Genomic DNA, 6,118 nt, shown 5'->3' with positions numbered 1-6,118 from the left:
CCAAGGAAATGGAAGATTCATACACTGAAAAGTACGAAACATGGTTGAAAGAAATTAAAGATTTAAATAAATGAAAGACATGCCGTGTTCATGGATTAGAAGACAGCATTGTTAGAACGTCACTACCCTCCAAATCGATCTATGGTTTCAGCACAATCCTCATCAAAATGCCAGCTGACTTCTTCCCAGAAAGTCAGACTCATTCTCAAATTCACATGGCAACTCAGGGGACTCAGAACAGCACAAACGATCTTGATAAAGACCAAAATGGGAGGACTCACACACCCTGGTTTCAAAACCCAGCTCAAAGCTACAGCAACCACCGTGTGGTACTGGCATAAGGACACACATGGATCCGAATTGACAGCTCGGAAATAAACCCTTCCATTTATTGGTCTATTGGTTTTCAACAAGGGTGCCAAAACAATTCAGTGTGGAAAGAATTCCAAATGGTGCTGGAACAACTGTATATCCACATGCAAAATAATGAAGATGGACTCCTAACTTCACACCATATGTAAAAATGAACTCAAAATAGATCAAATACCTAAACGGAAGAGCTAAAGCAGTAAGAATTTTAGAAGAAAACAGAGGAGTAAATTTTTATGACCTTGGATTAGGCAACAGTTTCTTAGATACGACACAAAAAGCAGAACTAACCAAAGGAACCATAGATAAATGGGACTTTGCTTGGAGCTTTCCAGTTTCCCGACACTAGTTACTGAAGAGGCTGTCTCTTCCTCATTCCTTTACCATGTATGTGTGGGTTTATATCTGGGCCGCTCCATTGATCTATGGGTATGTTTCATTTATATGAAATGTCCAGAACAGGCAAATCCATATGGACGGAAAGTAAATTAAGTAATAGTTGCCAGGTCCTGGCAGAAGGGGAAAAAGCTGAGTTAACAGCTAATGCATATAGTACTTCTCTTTAGGGGTGATGAAAATATCCTGGAACTAGATAGTGGTGATTATTGTACAACCTCATGAACATAGCAAAACCCACTGAACTGTATACTTTATAATGATGCATTTCATGTTACGTGGGTTATATCTCAGTTTTTAAAAGAGAGCCACATTATATAACACATAGCACACTGGTAGCCAGAGGACCAAACATGGCAGTAGATGGAGGAAAGGAGAGGTGACAACCCAGACTCTTCCAGAACAAAGTTGAGAGGGAGTCAGCGGTGAGGCTGGGAGCAGTGCTGTTTGTTCCTGCTTTGGGAACTCCCCTTTTCCTTTCCTAGCCTGCTTTTCTCAATATGTTTAGTACCATTAACTGGTTTCTTTTGCAACACTAGATAATATTCACTAATGTAATGTTATGAAGACAAAGAATGTGAGTGTCACATGTCTGGTTAAGTACAGTTGCTCAAACTTGGAGGCTTTGCATAAATATCCTTTGCTTTGAAAAAAAAATTGGTGTTAAAACCTTCGAGATCACTGGTGGGCTCTCTACAAGTAAGCCCCCTCACTTCCCCATCTTCTCCTGCCCACTTTCACGTGGGCAGTACTTGTGTGCCTCTCTCGTAAGGGTCTCGGGTTTGCCAGCCCCACCACCCCAACATGTCCTGCCACATAGGTGTGATGCCACGGAGGGGATGGATCTATGCCAGTGAGTGTTGTGGGATGTGCGGGTGGCTTGGGCCCCTTAGTTCAGAGCCTGTCTGGAGGGGGCAGAGAGGTAACAGTGCCTGGGGTGGGGATGGCAGTGGATATCTGTGTTTTCCTTTGTCCTGTGGACTGTCTATCCCCTGACCATTTTCTAGGGGGTGTCCAGTGGTTTCTTATCAACATCTAGGATCTCATTGGATCATTGGGTTTGTTCACTGGAAGCTGATGCCTTGCCCGTCAGTCGAGGGTATATTTTGCTGACAAACGAGTGTGAGCAACTCATGAGAAGAAATGGTTTTCAGACATCTTAGCTTAGGAAGTTATCGTGGACCCATAATGATTCATTGCTGTTCTCTCTGTTGGAGACCATCAACTTTCTGGGGGAGGGGCATAGGAGTAGAGCAGGGGGCTGAGAGGGGATGGCTGTCTTTCTCATACTTATATGCACCTGTCTCTCAGTCTCAGCACATGGTAGCCATTCAATAAATGTTTTAATAGATGAACCCTACCTGATAACATTATATAGCAATAAATTGGACAACTTAGAAGAAATGGACAGCTTCCTGGAAAAATGCAACCTTCCAAGACTGATCCAGGAAGAAACAGAAAATCTGAACAGACCCATTGCCAGCAATGAAATCGAATTGGTAATCAAAAATCTTCCCCCCAAACCAAACTCCAAGTTCATATGGCTTCACGGCTGAATTCAACCAAACATTGAAGAAGAGCTAATAGGATCCTTCTTAAAGTATTCCACAAAGTAGAGGAGGGAACACTTCTAAACTCACTTTTTTTTATGAGGCCAGCATCACTCAAATTAGAATCCACATTGGTTTCAAGTACACAACATAGTGGTTTTAGTGATTTGACAGTTACCTTATTAAATGCTCACCCCAACCAGTGTAGTTACTGTCAACACAGAAAGATGTTACAGAGCTATTAACTGTATTCTCTATGCTGTACTTTCATCCCTGTGACTAATTTATATTATGTTTGAATATGATTACATAAATGATTCGATATCTTTAATAGATATAGGCATAATTAGATAATGTATTCTTGTGTGAGTTTTGGAAGATTGTGTCTTTCGAAGACTCTCTTTTGTAAGGGAGGAAAGTTTTCCTCCACCTTCTTAGGGTCCCAGGCTGGGCCTGTAGTTAGACTAGGGAAGAGTAACAAAGGAAAGGCACACAAATGTGATAGAAAACTTCACAGCACAGGAGGCTTTCTCAGGAAACGAAAACCTGAGAGAAAGTGAAACCTGAGTATTTTATACTAAGTGTGATGACCATGGATAGTCGTATAGCAAGGATAGGTCATAGAGTGTGAGGTAAGGGCAGTAAATTGGAGGGCAGAGCAAGGCCTGCCTGTTAGGGTGCTTCTCAGCGTTCTTTCGTAAGGACATTCCTTTCCTCAAGGTGGAGGGAGGGCGCCTGTCGTGAGGGTTTTATGACCGGTTTCGGGAGAGGAAGGTTAGATGGACCTTCCTCGCTGTTTTCTCAAACCCCTTCAGCTTGAAGTAGTCAGTGTGTCCAGGTGCTCTCTTCTGAGATAGCATGTCCTGAGCCTCATAAGTTTTATCTAGGCCAGGTTATTAAATTTGTGAGCAGAATTATTCATTATATTGCTTTATTATACTTTTAATATCCATGGGATCAGTAGCGATGGCCTCCCTTTCATTTCTTACATTATTTTATCTTTTTTTTCCTCAGCCTGGCTAGAGATTTATCAGTTTTATTGATCTTTTCAAAGAACCAACGTTTGGTTTTATTTTTTCCCCCCTATTGTTTTCCTGTGTTTAATTTCATAGATTACTGCTCTTATATTTATTGTTATTTTTTTCCTGCTTACTTTGGACTCTTCTTGTAATAGCTTCCTAAAATGGAATCTTAGATTATTGACTTTAAATCTTTCTTCTCTAATAAGTACACAATTCAAATCTATCGGTTTCTCTCTAAGCGCTGCTCTCATTGCATCCCACACATGTTGATAACTGCCTTTTCATTCTCAGTTAATTTGAAATATTTTAAAGTTTCTCTTCAGATCGTCTTCGGGCCATGTGTTACTTAGAAGTTGTATTTAATCTTCAAGTGTTTGGGGATTTTCCACCTATCTTTCTGTTACTGGCTTCTAGCTTAATTCCACTGTGATCTGAGAGTATATGTTACATGACTTTTAGTGCTTTGGCTTTGTTAATGTGTTTCATGGCCCATAACGTCGTAGTCTGTTTTGGTGAATGTTCCGTGTGAGCTTGCTTCAGAAGATGTGTATTCTATTGTCGGATGAATTGTTCTTCACATATTAATTAAATCCAGTGGATTGAAGATGGCGATTGAGTTTCGCTACGTACTTAACTGATTCTTCTACCTGTTGGATTTGTGCTGAAGGGAAGCCGATTACACGACACACAAATATGTCACTTTGGCAGGTGAATTACTTTGAGCTTGAAGGCAACCAAGACACAGCACACTCAAGACAAACTTTCACCTCGCCCTTAGCTACCTAAACTATGTACCCCCTTTATCTGATTCCCATCTGTGTCCCTTATAATAAACTGGTAAATGTAAGTAAATGTTTCTCGGGTTCTGTGAACTACTACTCTAGCAAAAGTAATGTGAGAGTCCATAGGAACCTGGTTTCCAGGCAGTCAGGAGCACAGGTAAACTGGACTTGTAATTGTTTAGGAGATAGTGTCAGAATCGAGTTCAATTTGTAAGACACCCAGTGTCCACGGAGAACTGGAGAATCGCTCGGTGGTGTTGGAGAACACACCAGACACTATGACAATCTCTGTTTTGATACATTTAGGCCAGGCCATTTATGTTTCAAGTGCTTGATATTGATATAGTTGGACTGATACCTACCGTATTTCTTAGTTTTCTACTCACCGTCCTTGCTCAATGCTTCTTCTACATTTTCCTGCCTCCTGTGGTTTTAAACGAGCAATTGCATTTCCTATTTTCTCATTCAAAATGAACGAACTGAACTTTTTTAGTGGTTGCCATGGTGCTTGCAGCTGAAAACGGACCCAGTGTTTTAAAACTATACAGCTTCACAGCAATACAAAGTGCTTCCTTGACATCTGCAACCAAGCCCTCAAACAGCCCAACGCAAGCCTCCTCAACACACCACTTCACGGATGAGCTTCCCCTGGCCAAAAAGAAAAAAAAAAAAAAACACCCTCCGTTTCACAGTCACCAAAGGCTATTTTCAAAGCAGCAAAAAAATAACGATTCAGACAACACAACCGCATGTCCCACAGGAACCCGCGGGGAGCCGCCCCCCCGTGTTAGTAAGAGAGCCTGCTGCCTCCTACGCCCCTGCGTGTTTACACACCGTCCCCGAGAAGCAGCGCCGGCGCATACATAGATAGGTCTGCTTTCACGGGACGCTAGGAGTACATATGCATAATGCCGCCCTGCTGGAGTCCAGCGCGTCCGCACCCCGCCACGAAAAAGAAGTGAAGAGTCGACAACTCCTGTGACCGCGCGCTTACAACCTGGTAACAAAACGACGAGGACGCTACTCGCCTCAGCCGCCGACACCTCGAACTACTCTTTCACAACCAGCTCGATCTCCCCGTGGGGAGGGTGCACCGTTCCCGGAAGTACTGCAATACCAGGTCGATGCGTGGAGTGGACGGAGCAAGCTCCTATTCCATCTCCCTGCTCCAAAAATCCATTTAATATATTGTCCTCGGATAGAGGACGTATCAGATATTAAACTGATAAGAACAGATACTACACTTGATCTTAGCCAAAAGGCCGAGAAGCGATACCTGCGGCCGCTCCCTCCCCGCCACACCCTGCCTCTCACACCTCTTTGAGCTCACGGTGAGAAACCTCGCCAGCAGCCAAAGGCCCACCCTCTTCCCTAGACTTGAAAGCCTATTACAGCCCCACAACCTGTAGAGACTGTTTCACTTATTTGGGGCTTTTACGCTTTTGGCTTTTTTTTTGGTCCCATAGCTCCCAGACGAACTAGCCACTTCAAATTTGCATGCCCCGCCCTTCCCGCCTTCGGTGCCCGCCCACTCGCCTGGAAACGGAAACGCGCGTACCCACAAAGCTCCTTCAGCCTCGTTTCCCTGGAGAAGTCTTGGAGCGGGAATAGACACGAACAGCTTTATGGGACTTTTCTTTCAAATGTACAGCTACGTTGAAACAGTTTTAGGGTGAACGCTCACCACCTAACATTTTACCGCCGTGTATTGTATATATGTACACATACACAGGCGCAGATACAAATACGTCCGTCCCTCTATGCTTTTACCAACCTGCCTTGCCCTGGAAGAAGTGTTTTTAAAGAGATGAGCACAGCAACCCTTTCCTCTCCCTAAGTGTTTTCTTTCTTTCTTTTCTTTTCTTTTCTCTCTTTCTTTTCTTTTCTTTTCTCTCTTTCCTTTCTTTCTTTCTTTCTTTTTCTTTCTTTCCTTCCTTCCTTCCTTCCTTCCTTCCGTCCTTTCTTTCTTTCTCTCCTCTCTCTCTCTTTCTTTTTCTTT

The 6,118-nt window shown here is 43.1% G+C and overlaps 1 non-coding gene across 1 annotated transcript; it reads right to left on the bottom strand.

Annotated features, from left to right (window-relative positions):
- Nucleotides 1-5,202: 5,202 nt before the first annotated feature.
- LOC130683745 (U2 spliceosomal RNA) lies at nt 5,203-5,393 on the bottom strand. Its single transcript, XR_008997614.1, has one exon. It is a non-coding gene; the product is annotated as a U2 spliceosomal RNA (small nuclear RNA).
- Nucleotides 5,394-6,118: the final 725 nt, after the last annotated feature.

This window comes from Manis pentadactyla, chromosome 4, assembly GCF_030020395.1.
Source record: "Manis pentadactyla isolate mManPen7 chromosome 4, mManPen7.hap1, whole genome shotgun sequence".
NCBI lineage: Eukaryota > Metazoa > Chordata > Mammalia > Pholidota > Manidae > Manis > Manis pentadactyla.
The sequence above is the reverse complement of the archived record's forward strand: the minus strand, read 5'-3'. Positions and strand labels throughout refer to the sequence as shown.